This window comes from Hyperolius riggenbachi, chromosome 4 (genome assembly GCF_040937935.1).
Source record: "Hyperolius riggenbachi isolate aHypRig1 chromosome 4, aHypRig1.pri, whole genome shotgun sequence".
In the NCBI taxonomy this organism is placed as follows: Eukaryota; Metazoa; Chordata; class Amphibia; order Anura; family Hyperoliidae; genus Hyperolius; species Hyperolius riggenbachi.
The window spans coordinates 24821538-24834312 of NC_090649.1; the positions used below are offsets into that span (position 1 = coordinate 24821538).

Consider the following 12775-nt stretch of genomic DNA (forward strand, 5'->3'; position numbering starts at 1 on the left):
CCTTAGCTGGGGTATCCTTTGATAGCTCAGCTGGTAGAGCGGAGGACTGTAGATTGACAAAATGTTGAGAAAACTGTAATCCTTAGGTCGCTGGTTCGATTCCGGCTCGAAGGAACTTTTACGTCACGTTGATAACACACCGTCTTTCTTGTTGACCCTTTCCCGTTTGCATCCCATGATACAACAGCGTCTTCCTTACTCCACCGCTTTAGTGGAAAACGGCCCACATCTCTGGCAAACCATTTTTGGGCTTCTACCTGCCAGGGTAATTACCTATTACTGTTACCCTGACTCAATTAAAAAAGGGGAGTCGGGCAGCTTGCTAGAAAGAGTTACAGAGTTCAGCTGGGTAGGGTTGAGGATCAAAGGCCAAAAAAGACTCTTGTGGGGTATCCTTTCATAGCTTAGTGGCCATCAAGTTCCCCCTTTTTAGCCTCACTGCACCTCAGTCCAGAGCACACAAAAAAAGCAACAAGGGCAAGAGTGCTTTCTCCCACTTTCCATTCCATCTACTAGGTCATTGGAGAAGAACTAAAGTCAGTAGCGACCCTTATTGGCAGCAGCCCACTACTTTGTTTGAAGACAAAGTGCTTTGTATTTGACTTAATACCTCTAGCGACCCGTTTTGTCTGCTTCCACTTTTGGGAGTCTGATTACTTTTTACCGGTTGTATCACACCTTTCTAAAATTCCTACTTTTTGTTGACCCCTTGCTCAACACTCTGTGAAGACAAAAGAAATGTTGTAAAATACACAGTCCTTCATTCCAATGAAACTGTGTGGCGTTCCATCGTTAACTCTGACATCGCAGTTCCGCTCATCCGCCCGCGTCTCTTGCGCAGATGTGTATAGATGGGGGATTAGCTCAAATGGTAGAGCGCTCGCTTAGCATGCGAGAGGTAGCAGGATCGATGCCCGCATCCTCCACACACATGCTTTTCCATCTTGAACCCCAGAGACAAACACTCATTTTCTGCACCTTCCGCTCGCTAGGAATGAGGATCAAAGGCTGGCAAAACCTTAGCTGGGGTATCCTTCGATAGCTCAGCTGGTAGAGCGGAGGACTGTAGATTGACAAAATGTTGAGAAAACTGTAATCCTTAGGTCGCTGGTTCGATTCCGGCTCGAAGGAACTTTTACGTCACGTTGATAACACACCGTCTTTCTTGTTGACCCTTTCCCGTTTGCATCCCATGATACAACAGCGTCTTCCTTACTCCACCGCTTTAGTGGAAAACGGCCCACATCTCTGGCAAACCATTTTTGGGCTTCTACCTGCCAGGGTAATTACCTATTACTGTTACCCTGACTCAATTAAAAAAGGGGAGTCGGGCAGCTTGCTAGAAAGAGTTACAGAGTTCAGCTGGGTAGGGTTGAGGATCAAAGGCCAAAAAAGACTCTTGTGGGGTATCCTTTCATAGCTCAGTGGCCATCAAGTTCCCCCTTTTTAGCCTCACTGCACCTCAGTCCAGAGCACAAAAAAAAAGCAACAAGGGCAAGAGTGCTTTCTCCCACTTTCCATTCCATCTACTAGGTCATTGGAGAAGAACTAAAGTCAGTAGCGACCCTTATTGGCAGCAGCCCACTACTTTGTTTGAAGACAAAGTGCTTTGTATTTGACTTAATACCTCTAGCGACCCGTTTTGTCTGCTTCCACTTTTGGGAGTCTGATTACTTTTTACCGGTTGTATCACACCTTTCTAAAATTCCTACTTTTTGTTGACCCCTTGCTCAACACTCTGTGAAGACAAAAGAAATGTTGTAAAATACACAGTCCTCCATTCCAATAAAACTGTGTGGCGTTCCATCGTTAACTCTGACATCGCAGTTCCGCTCATCCGCCCGCGTCTCTTGCGCAGATGTGTATAGATGGGGGATTAGCTCAAATGGTAGAGCGCTCGCTTAGCATGCGAGAGGTAGCGGGATCGATGCCCGCATCCTCCACACACATGCTTTTCCATCTTGAACCCCAGAGACAAACACTCATTTTCTGCACCTTCCGCTCGCTAGGAATGAGGATCAAAGGCTGGCAAAACCTTAGCTGGGGTATCCTTCGATAGCTCAGCTGGTAGAGCGGAGGACTGTAGATTGACAAAATGTTGAGAAAACTGTAATCCTTAGGTCGCTGGTTCGATTCCGGCTCGAAGGAACTTTTACGTCACGTTGATAACACACCGTCTTTCTTGTTGACCCTTTCCCGTTTGCATCCCATGATACAACAGCGTCTTCCTTACTCCACCGCTTTAGTGGAAAACGGCCCACATCTCTGGCAAACCATTTTTGGGCTTCTACCTGCCAGGGTAATTACCTATTACTGTTACCCTGACTCAATTAAAAAAGGGGAGTCGGGCAGCTTGCTAGAAAGAGTTACAGAGTTCAGCTGGGTAGGGTTGAGGATCAAAGGCCAAAAAAGACTCTTGTGGGGTATCCTTTCATAGCTCAGTGGCCATCAAGTTCCCCCTTTTTAGCCTCACTGCACCTCAGTCCAGAGCACAAAAAAAAAGCAACAAGGGCAAGAGTGCTTTCTCCCACTTTCCATTCCATCTACTAGGTCATTGGAGAAGAACTAAAGTCAGTAGCGACCCTTATTGGCAGCAGCCCACTACTTTGTTTGAAGACAAAGTGCTTTGTATTTGACTTAATACCTCTAGCGACCCGTTTTGTCTGCTTCCACTTTTGGGAGTCTGATTACTTTTTACCGGTTGTATCACACCTTTCTAAAATTCCTACTTTTTGTTGACCCCTTGCTCAACACTCTGTGAAGACAAAAGAAATGTTGTAAAATACACAGTCCTCCATTCCAATAAAACTGTGTGGCGTTCCATCGTTAACTCTGACATCGCAGTTCCGCTCATCCGCCCGCGTCTCTTGCGCAGATGTGTATAGATGGGGGATTAGCTCAAATGGTAGAGCGCTCGCTTAGCATGCGAGAGGTAGCGGGATCGATGCCCGCATCCTCCACACACATGCTTTTCCATCTTGAACCCCAGAGACAAACACTCATTTTCTGCACCTTCCGCTCGCTAGGAATGAGGATCAAAGGCTGGCAAAACCTTAGCTGGGGTATCCTTCGATAGCTCAGCTGGTAGAGCGGAGGACTGTAGATTGACAAAATGTTGAGAAAACTGTAATCCTTAGGTCGCTGGTTCGATTCCGGCTCGAAGGAACTTTTACGTCACGTTGATAACACACCGTCTTTCTTGTTGACCCTTTCCCGTTTGCATCCCATGATACAACAGCGTCTTCCTTACTCCACCGCTTTAGTGGAAAACGGCCCACATCTCTGGCAAACCATTTTTGGGCTTCTACCTGCCAGGGTAATTACCTATTACTGTTACCCTGACTCAATTAAAAAAGGGGAGTCGGGCAGCTTGCTAGAAAGAGTTACAGAGTTCAGCTGGGTAGGGTTGAGGATCAAAGGCCAAAAAAGACTCTTGTGGGGTATCCTTTCATAGCTCAGTGGCCATCAAGTTCCCCCTTTTTAGCCTCACTGCACCTCAGTCCAGAGCACAAAAAAAAAGCAACAAGGGCAAGAGTGCTTTCTCCCACTTTCCATTCCATCTACTAGGTCATTGGAGAAGAACTAAAGTCAGTAGCGACCCTTATTGGCAGCAGCCCACTACTTTGTTTGAAGACAAAGTGCTTTGTATTTGACTTAATACCTCTAGCGACCCGTTTTGTCTGCTTCCACTTTTGGGAGTCTGATTACTTTTTACCGGTTGTATCACACCTTTCTAAAATTCCTACTTTTTGTTGACCCCTTGCTCAACACTCTGTGAAGACAAAAGAAATGTTGTAAAATACACAGTCCTCCATTCCAATGAAACTGTGTGGCGTTCCATCGTTAACTCTGACATCGCAGTTCCGCTCATCCGCCCGCGTCTCTTGCGCAGATGTGTATAGATGGGGGATTAGCTCAAATGGTAGAGCGCTCGCTTAGCATGCGAGAGGTAGCGGGATCGATGCCCGCATCCTCCACACACATGCTTTTCCATCTTGAACCCCAGAGACAAACACTCATTTTCTGCACCTTCCGCTCGCTAGGAATGAGGATCAAAGGCTGGCAAAACCTTAGCTGGGGTATCCTTCGATAGCTCAGCTGGTAGAGCGGAGGACTGTAGATTGACAAAATGTTGAGAAAACTGTAATCCTTAGGTCGCTGGTTCGATTCCGGCTCGAAGGAACTTTTACGTCACGTTGATAACACACCGTCTTTCTTGTTGACCCTTTCCCGTTTGCATCCCATGATACAACAGCGTCTTCCTTACTCCACCGCTTTAGTGGAAAACGGCCCACATCTCTGGCAAACCATTTTTGGGCTTCTACCTGCCAGGGTAATTACCTATTACTGTTACCCTGACTCAATTAAAAAAGGGGAGTCGGGCAGCTTGCTAGAAAGAGTTACAGAGTTCAGCTGGGTAGGGTTGAGGATCAAAGGCCAAAAAAGACTCTTGTGGGGTATCCTTTCATAGCTCAGTGGCCATCAAGTTCCCCCTTTTTAGCCTCACTGCACCTCAGTCCAGAGCACAAAAAAAAAGCAACAAGGGCAAGAGTGCTTTCTCCCACTTTCCATTCCATCTACTAGGTCATTGGAGAAGAACTAAAGTCAGTAGCGACCCTTATTGGCAGCAGCCCACTACTTTGTTTGAAGACAAAGTGCTTTGTATTTGACTTAATACCTCTAGCGACCCGTTTTGTCTGCTTCCACTTTTGGGAGTCTGATTACTTTTTACCGGTTGTATCACACCTTTCTAAAATTCCTACTTTTTGTTGACCCCTTGCTCAACACTCTGTGAAGACAAAAGAAATGTTGTAAAATACACAGTCCTCCATTCCAATGAAACTGTGTGGCGTTCCATCGTTAACTCTGACATCGCAGTTCCGCTCATCCGCCCGCGTCTCTTGCGCAGATGTGTATAGATGGGGGATTAGCTCAAATGGTAGAGCGCTCGCTTAGCATGCGAGAGGTAGCGGGATCGATGCCCGCATCCTCCACACACATGCTTTTCCATCTTGAACCCCAGAGACAAACACTCATTTTCTGCACCTTCCGCTCGCTAGGAATGAGGATCAAAGGCTGGCAAAACCTTAGCTGGGGTATCCTTCGATAGCTCAGCTGGTAGAGCGGAGGACTGTAGATTGACAAAATGTTGAGAAAACTGTAATCCTTAGGTCGCTGGTTCGATTCCGGCTCGAAGGAACTTTTACGTCACGTTGATAACACACCGTCTTTCTTGTTGACCCTTTCCCGTTTGCATCCCATGATACAACAGCGTCTTCCTTACTCCACCGCTTTAGTGGAAAACGGCCCACATCTCTGGCAAACCATTTTTGGGCTTCTACCTGCCAGGGTAATTACCTATTACTGTTACCCTGACTCAATTAAAAAAGGGGAGTCGGGCAGCTTGCTAGAAAGAGTTACAGAGTTCAGCTGGGTAGGGTTGAGGATCAAAGGCCAAAAAAGACTCTTGTGGGGTATCCTTTCATAGCTCAGTGGCCATCAAGTTCCCCCTTTTTAGCCTCACTGCACCTCAGTCCAGAGCACAAAAAAAAAGCAACAAGGGCAAGAGTGCTTTCTCCCACTTTCCATTCCATCTACTAGGTCATTGGAGAAGAACTAAAGTCAGTAGCGACCCTTATTGGCAGCAGCCCACTACTTTGTTTGAAGACAAAGTGCTTTGTATTTGACTTAATACCTCTAGCGACCCGTTTTGTCTGCTTCCACTTTTGGGAGTCTGATTACTTTTTACCGGTTGTATCACACCTTTCTAAAATTCCTACTTTTTGTTGACCCCTTGCTCAACACTCTGTGAAGACAAAAGAAATGTTGTAAAATACACAGTCCTTCATTCCAATGAAACTGTGTGGCGTTCCATCGTTAACTCTGACATCGCAGTTCCGCTCATCCGCCCGCGTCTCTTGCGCAGATGTGTATAGATGGGGGATTAGCTCAAATGGTAGAGCGCTCGCTTAGCATGCGAGAGGTAGCGGGATCGATGCCTGCATCCTCCACACACATGCTTTTCCATCTTGAACCCCAGAGACAAACACTCATTTTCTGCACCTTCCGCTCGCTAGGAATGAGGATCAAAGGCTGGCAAAACCTTAGCTGGGGTATCCTTCGATAGCTCAGCTGGTAGAGCGGAGGACTGTAGATTGACAAAATGTTGAGAAAACTGTAATCCTTAGGTCGCTGGTTCGATTCCGGCTCGAAGGAACTTTTACGTCACGTTGATAACACACCGTCTTTCTTGTTGACCCTTTCCCGTTTGCATCCCATGATACAACAGCGTCTTCCTTACTCCACCGCTTTAGTGGAAAACGGCCCACATCTCTGGCAAACCATTTTTGGGCTTCTACCTGCCAGGGTAATTACCTATTACTGTTACCCTGACTCAATTAAAAAAGGGGAGTCGGGCAGCTTGCTAGAAAGAGTTACAGAGTTCAGCTGGGTAGGGTTGAGGATCAAAGGCCAAAAAAGACTCTTGTGGGGTATCCTTTCATAGCTCAGTGGCCATCAAGTTCCCCCTTTTTAGCCTCACTGCACCTCAGTCCAGAGCACAAAAAAAAAGCAACAAGGGCAAGAGTGCTTTCTCCCACTTTCCATTCCATCTACTAGGTCATTGGAGAAGAACTAAAGTCAGTAGCGACCCTTATTGGCAGCAGCCCACTACTTTGTTTGAAGACAAAGTGCTTTGTAGTTGACTTAATACCTCTAGCGACCCGTTTTGTCTGCTTCCACTTTTGGGAGTCTGATTACTTTTTACCGGTTGTATCACACCTTTCTAAAATTCCTACTTTTTGTTGACCCCTTGCTCAACACTCTGTGAAGACAAAAGAAATGTTGTAAAATACACAGTCCTCCATTCCAATGAAACTGTGTGGCGTTCCATCGTTAACTCTGACATCGCAGTTCCGCTCATCCGCCCGCGTCTCTTGCGCAGATGTGTATAGATGGGGGATTAGCTCAAATGGTAGAGCGCTCGCTTAGCATGCGAGAGGTAGCGGGATCGATGCCTGCATCCTCCACACACATGCTTTTCCATCTTGAACCCCTGAGACAAACACTCATTTTCTGCACCTTCCGCTCGCTAGGAATGAGGATCAAAGGCTGGCAAAACCTTAGCTGGGGTATCCTTCGATAGCTCAGCTGGTAGAGCGGAGGACTGTAGATTGACAAAATGTTGAGAAAACTGTAATCCTTAGGTCGCTGGTTCGATTCCGGCTCGAAGGAACTTTTACGTCACGTTGATAACACACCGTCTTTCTTGTTGACCCTTTCCCGGTTGCATCCCATGATACAACAGCGTCTTCCTTACTCCACCGCTTTAGTGGAAAACGGCCCACATCTCTGGCAAACCATTTTTGGGCTTCTACCTGCCAGGGTAATTACCTATTACTGTTACCCTGACTCAATTAAAAAAGGGGAGTCGGGCAGCTTGCTAGAAAGAGTTACAGAGTTCAGCTGGGTAGGGTTGAGGATCAAAGGCCAAAAAAGACTCTTGTGGGGTATCCTTTCATAGCTCAGTGGCCATCAAGTTCCCCCTTTTTAGCCTCACTGCACCTCAGTCCAGAGCACAAAAAAAAAGCAACAAGGGCAAGAGTGCTTTCTCCCACTTTCCATTCCATCTACTAGGTCATTGGAGAAGAACTAAAGTCAGTAGCGACCCTTATTGGCAGCAGCCCACTACTTTGTTTGAAGACAAAGTGCTTTGTATTTGACTTAATACCTCTAGCGACCCGTTTTGTCTGCTTCCACTTTTGGGAGTCTGATTACTTTTTACCGGTTGTATCACACCTTTCTAAAATTCCTACTTTTTGTTGACCCCTTGCTCAACACTCTGTGAAGACAAAAGAAATGTTGTAAAATACACAGTCCTCCATTCCAATGAAACTGTGTGGCGTTCCATCGTTAACTCTGACATCGCAGTTCCGCTCATCCGCCCGCGTCTCTTGCGCAGATGTGTATAGATGGGGGATTAGCTCAAATGGTAGAGCGCTCGCTTAGCATGCGAGAGGTAGCGGGATCGATGCCCGCATCCTCCACACACTTGCTTTTCCATCTTGAACCCCAGAGACAAACACTAATTTTCTGCACCTTCCGCTCGCTAGGAATGAGGATCAAAGGCTGGCAAAACCTTAGCTGGAGTATCCTTCGATAGCTCAGCTGGTAGAGAGGAGGACTGTAGATTGACAAAATGTTGAGAAAACTGTAATCCTTAGGTCACTTGTTCGATTCCGGCTCGAAGGAACTTTTACGTCACGTTGATAACACACCGTCTTTCTTGTTGACCCTTTCCCGTTTGCATCCCATGATACAACAGCGTCTTCCTTACTCCACCGCTTTAGTGGAAAACGGCCCACATCTCTGGCAAACCATTTTTGGGCTTCTACCTGCCAGGGTAATTACCTATTACTGTTACCCTGACTCAATTAAAAAAGGGGAGTCGGGCAGCTTGCTAGAAAGAGTTACAGAGTTCAGCTGGGTAGGGTTGAGGATCAAAGGCCAAAAAAGACTCTTGTGGGGTATCCTTTCATAGCTCAGTGGCCATCAAGTTCCCCCTTTTTAGCCTCACTGCACCTCAGTCCAGAGCACAAAAAAAAAGCAACAAGGGCAAGAGTGCTTTCTCCCACTTTCCATTCCATCTACTAGGTCATTGGAGAAGAACTAAAGTCAGTAGCGACCCTTATTGGCAGCAGCCCCCTACTTTGTTTGAAGACAAAGTGCTTTGTATTTGACTTAATACCTCTAGCGACCCGTTTTGTCTGCTTCCACTTTTGGGAGTCTGATTACTTTTTACCGGTTGTATCACACCTTTCTAAAATTCCTACTTTTTGTTGACCCCTTGCTCAACACTCTGTGAAGACAAAAGAAATGTTGTAAAATACACAGTCCTCCATTCCAATGAAACTGTGTGGCGTTCCATCGTTAACTCTGACATCGCAGTTCCGCTCATCCGCCCGCGTCTCTTGCGCAGATGTGTATAGATGGGGGATTAGCTCAAATGGTAGAGCGCTCGCTTAGCATGCGAGAGGTAGCGGGATCGATGCCTGCATCCTCCACACACATGCTTTTCCATCTTGAACCCCAGAGACAAACACTCATTTTCTGCACCTTCCGCTCGCTAGGAATGAGGATCAAAGGCTGGCAAAACCTTAGCTGGGGTATCCTTCGATAGCTCAGCTGGTAGAGCGGAGGACTGTAGATTGACAAAATGTTGAGAAAACTGTAATTCTTAGGTCGCTGGTTCGATTCTGGCTCGAAGGAACTTTTACGTCACGTTGATAACACACCGTCTTTCTTGTTGACCCTTTCCCGTTTGCATCCCATGATACAACAGCGTCTTCCTTACTCCACCGCTTTAGTGGAAAACGGCCCACATCTCTGGCAAACCATTTTTGGGCTTCTACCTGCCAGGGTAATTACCTATTACTGTTACCCTGACTCAATTAAAAAAGGGGAGTCGGGCAGCTTGCTAGAAAGAGTTACAGAGTTCAGCTGGGTAGGGTTGAGGATCAAAGGCCAAAAAAGACTCTTGTGGGGTATCCTTTCATAGCTCAGTGGCCATCAAGTTCCCCCTTTTTAGCCTCACTGCACCTCAGTCCAGAGCACAAAAAAAAAGCAACAAGGGCAAGAGTGCTTTCTCCCACTTTCCATTCCATCTACTAGGTCATTGGAGAAGAACTAAAGTCAGTAGCGACCCTTATTGGCAGCAGCCCCCTACTTTGTTTGAAGACAAAGTGCTTTGTATTTGACTTAATACCTCTAGCGACCCGTTTTGTCTGCTTCCACTTTTGGGAGTCTGATTACTTTTTACCGGTTGTATCACACCTTTCTAAAATTCCTACTTTTTGTTGACCCCTTGCTCAACACTCTGTGAAGACAAAAGAAATGTTGTAAAATACACAGTCCTCCATTCCAATGAAACTGTGTGGCGTTCCATCGTTAACTCTGACATCGCAGTTCCGCTCATCCGCCCACGTCTCTTGCGCAGATGTGTATAGATGGGGGATTAGCTCAAATGGTAGAGCGCTCGCTTAGCATGCGAGAGGTAGCGGGATCGATGCCTGCATCCTCCACACACATGCTTTTCCATCTTGAACCCCAGAGACAAACACTCATTTTCTGCACCTTCCGCTCGCTAGGAATGAGGATCAAAGGCTGGCAAAAGCTTAGCTGGGGTATCCTTCGATAGCTCAGCTGGTAGAGCGGAGGACTGTAGATTGACAAAATGTTGAGAAAACTGTAATCCTTAGGTCACTGGTTCGATTCCGGCTCGAAGGAACTTTTACGTCACGTTGATAACACACCGTCTTTCTTGTTGACCCTTTCCCGTTTGCATCCCATGATACAACAGCGTCTTCCTTACTCCACCGCTTTAGTGGAAAACGGCCCACATCTCTGGCAAACCATTTTTGGGCTTCTACCTGCCAGGGTAATTACCTATTACTGTTACCCTGACTCAATTAAAAAAGGGGAGTCGGGCAGCTTGCTAGAAAGAGTTACAGAGTTCAGCTGGGTAGGGTTGAGGATCAAAGGCCAAAAAAGACTCTTGTGGGGTATCCTTTCATAGCTCAGTGGCCATCAAGTTCCCCCTTTTTAGCCTCACTGCACCTCAGTCCAGAGCACAAAAAAAAAGCAACAAGGGCAAGAGTGCTTTCTCCCACTTTCCATTCCATCTACTAGGTCATTGGAGAAGAACTAAAGTCAGTAGCGACCCTTATTGGCAGCAGCCCCCTACTTTGTTTGAAGACAAAGTGCTTTGTATTTGACTTAATACCTCTAGCGACCCGTTTTGTCTGCTTCCACTTTTGGGAGTCTGATTACTTTTTACCGGTTGTATCACACCTTTCTAAAATTCCTACTTTTTGTTGACCCCTTGCTCAACACTCTGTGAAGACAAAAGAAATGTTGTAAAATACACAGTCCTCCATTCCAATGAAACTGTGTGGCGTTCCATCGTTAACTCTGACATCGCAGTTCCGCTCATCCGCCCGCGTCTCTTGCGCAGATGTGTATAGATGGGGGATTAGCTCAAATGGTAGAGCGCTCGCTTAGCATGCGAGAGGTAGCGGGATCGATGCCTGCATCCTCCACACACATGCTTTTCCATCTTGAACCCCAGAGACAAACACTCATTTTCTGCACCTTCCGCTCGCTAGGAATGAGGATCAAAGGCTGGCAAAACCTTAGCTGGGGTATCCTTCGATAGCTCAGCTGGTAGAGCGGAGGACTGTAGATTGACAAAATGTTGAGAAAACTGTAATCCTTAGGTTGCTGGTTCGATTCCGGCTCGAAGGAACTTTTACGTCACGTTGATAACACACCGTCTTTCTTGTTGACCCTTTCCCGTTTGCATCCCATGATACAACAGCGTCTTCCTTACTCCACCGCTTTAGTGGAAAACGGCCCACATCTCTGGCAAACCATTTTTGGGCTTCTACCTGCCAGGGTAATTACCTATTACTGTTACCCTGACTCAATTAAAAAAGGGGAGTCGGGCAGCTTGCTAGAAAGAGTTACAGAGTTCAGCTGGGTAGGGTTGAGGATCAAAGGCCAAAAAAGACTCTTGTGGGGTATCCTTTCATAGCTCAGTGGCCATCAAGTTCCCCCTTTTTAGCCTCACTGCACCTCAGTCCAGAGCACAAAAAAAAAGCAACAAGGGCAAGAGTGCTTTCTCCCACTTTCCATTCCATCTACTAGGTCATTGGAGAAGAACTAAAGTCAGTAGCGACCCTTATTGGCAGCAGCCCACTACTTTGTTTGAAGACAAAGTGTTTTGTATTTGACTTAATACCTCTAGCGACCCGTTTTGTCTGCTTCCACTTTTGGGAGTCTGATTACTTTTTACCGGTTGTATCACACCTTTCTAAAATTCCTACTTTTTGTTGACCCCTTGCTCAACACTCTGTGAAGACAAAAGAAATGTTGTAAAATACACAGTCCTCCATTCCAATGAAACTGTGTGGCGTTCCATCGTTAACTCTGACATCGAAGTTCCGCTCATCCGCCCGCGTCTCTTGCGCAGATGTCTATAGATGGGGGATTAGCTCAAATGGTAGAGCGCTCGCTTAGCATGCGAGAGGTAGCGGGATCGATGCCCGCATCCTCCACACACATGCTTTTCCATCTTGAACCCCAGAGACAAACACTCATTTTCTGCACCTTCCGCTCGCTAGGAATGAGGATCAAAGGCTGGCAAAACCTTAGCTGGGGTATCCTTCGATAGCTCAGCTGGTAGAGCGACGGACTGTAGATTGACAAAATGTTGAGAAAACTGTAAACCTTAGGTCGCTGGTTCGATTCCGGCTCGAAGGAACTTTTACGTCACGTTGATAACACACCGTCTTTCTTGTTGACCCTTTCCCGTTTGCATCCCATGATACAACAGCGTCTTCCTTACTCCACCGCTTTAGTGGAAAACGGCCCACATCTCTGGCAAACCATTTTTGGGCTTCTACCTGCCAGGGTAATTACCTATTACTGTTACCCTGACTCAATTAAAAAAGGGGAGTCGGGCAGCTTGCTAGAAAGAGTTACAAAGTTCAGCTGGGTAGGGTTGAGGATCAAAGGCCAAAAAAGACTCTTGTGGGGTATCCTTTCATAGCTCAGTGGCCATCAAGTTCCCCCTTTTTAGCCTCACTGCACCTCAGTCCAGAGCACAAAATAAAAGCAACAAGGGCAAGAGTGCTTTCTCCCACTTTCCATTCCATCTACTAGGTCATTGGAGAAGAACTAAAGTCAGTAGCGACCCTTATTGGCAGCAGCCCACTAC

General features: G+C 46.6%; 16 non-coding genes across 16 annotated transcripts; all 16 read left to right on the plus strand.

The window, feature by feature from the left end:
• The first annotated feature begins 15 nt into the window (after positions 1 to 15).
• On the plus strand, positions 16 to 114 carry TRNAY-GUA (transfer RNA tyrosine (anticodon GUA)). Its single transcript has 2 exons — positions 16 to 52; positions 79 to 114. It is a non-coding gene; the product is annotated as a tRNA-Tyr (tRNA).
• A 918-nt stretch (positions 115 to 1032) lies between these two features.
• TRNAY-GUA (transfer RNA tyrosine (anticodon GUA)) lies at positions 1033 to 1131 on the plus strand. Its single transcript has 2 exons — positions 1033 to 1069; positions 1096 to 1131. It is a non-coding gene; the product is annotated as a tRNA-Tyr (tRNA).
• A 739-nt stretch (positions 1132 to 1870) lies between these two features.
• TRNAA-AGC (transfer RNA alanine (anticodon AGC)) lies at positions 1871 to 1943 on the plus strand. The gene has a single exon. It is a non-coding gene; the product is annotated as a tRNA-Ala (tRNA).
• A 106-nt stretch (positions 1944 to 2049) lies between these two features.
• Positions 2050 to 2148, plus strand: TRNAY-GUA (transfer RNA tyrosine (anticodon GUA)). The gene is made up of 2 exons: positions 2050 to 2086; positions 2113 to 2148. It is a non-coding gene; the product is annotated as a tRNA-Tyr (tRNA).
• A 739-nt stretch (positions 2149 to 2887) lies between these two features.
• TRNAA-AGC (transfer RNA alanine (anticodon AGC)) lies at positions 2888 to 2960 on the plus strand. The gene has a single exon. It is a non-coding gene; the product is annotated as a tRNA-Ala (tRNA).
• A 106-nt stretch (positions 2961 to 3066) lies between these two features.
• On the plus strand, positions 3067 to 3165 carry TRNAY-GUA (transfer RNA tyrosine (anticodon GUA)). The gene is made up of 2 exons: positions 3067 to 3103; positions 3130 to 3165. It is a non-coding gene; the product is annotated as a tRNA-Tyr (tRNA).
• Positions 3166 to 3904: 739 nt separating this feature from the next.
• On the plus strand, positions 3905 to 3977 carry TRNAA-AGC (transfer RNA alanine (anticodon AGC)). The gene has a single exon. It is a non-coding gene; the product is annotated as a tRNA-Ala (tRNA).
• A 106-nt stretch (positions 3978 to 4083) lies between these two features.
• On the plus strand, positions 4084 to 4182 carry TRNAY-GUA (transfer RNA tyrosine (anticodon GUA)). The gene is made up of 2 exons: positions 4084 to 4120; positions 4147 to 4182. It is a non-coding gene; the product is annotated as a tRNA-Tyr (tRNA).
• A 739-nt stretch (positions 4183 to 4921) lies between these two features.
• Positions 4922 to 4994, plus strand: TRNAA-AGC (transfer RNA alanine (anticodon AGC)). Its single transcript has one exon. It is a non-coding gene; the product is annotated as a tRNA-Ala (tRNA).
• Positions 4995 to 5100: 106 nt separating this feature from the next.
• Positions 5101 to 5199, plus strand: TRNAY-GUA (transfer RNA tyrosine (anticodon GUA)). The gene is made up of 2 exons: positions 5101 to 5137; positions 5164 to 5199. It is a non-coding gene; the product is annotated as a tRNA-Tyr (tRNA).
• Positions 5200 to 6117: 918 nt separating this feature from the next.
• On the plus strand, positions 6118 to 6216 carry TRNAY-GUA (transfer RNA tyrosine (anticodon GUA)). The gene is made up of 2 exons: positions 6118 to 6154; positions 6181 to 6216. It is a non-coding gene; the product is annotated as a tRNA-Tyr (tRNA).
• A 918-nt stretch (positions 6217 to 7134) lies between these two features.
• Positions 7135 to 7233, plus strand: TRNAY-GUA (transfer RNA tyrosine (anticodon GUA)). Its single transcript has 2 exons — positions 7135 to 7171; positions 7198 to 7233. It is a non-coding gene; the product is annotated as a tRNA-Tyr (tRNA).
• Positions 7234 to 7972: 739 nt separating this feature from the next.
• Positions 7973 to 8045, plus strand: TRNAA-AGC (transfer RNA alanine (anticodon AGC)). Its single transcript has one exon. It is a non-coding gene; the product is annotated as a tRNA-Ala (tRNA).
• A 2140-nt stretch (positions 8046 to 10185) lies between these two features.
• On the plus strand, positions 10186 to 10284 carry TRNAY-GUA (transfer RNA tyrosine (anticodon GUA)). The gene is made up of 2 exons: positions 10186 to 10222; positions 10249 to 10284. It is a non-coding gene; the product is annotated as a tRNA-Tyr (tRNA).
• Positions 10285 to 11202: 918 nt separating this feature from the next.
• On the plus strand, positions 11203 to 11301 carry TRNAY-GUA (transfer RNA tyrosine (anticodon GUA)). Its single transcript has 2 exons — positions 11203 to 11239; positions 11266 to 11301. It is a non-coding gene; the product is annotated as a tRNA-Tyr (tRNA).
• Positions 11302 to 12040: 739 nt separating this feature from the next.
• On the plus strand, positions 12041 to 12113 carry TRNAA-AGC (transfer RNA alanine (anticodon AGC)). Its single transcript has one exon. It is a non-coding gene; the product is annotated as a tRNA-Ala (tRNA).
• The last annotated feature ends 662 nt before the right edge of the window (positions 12114 to 12775 follow it).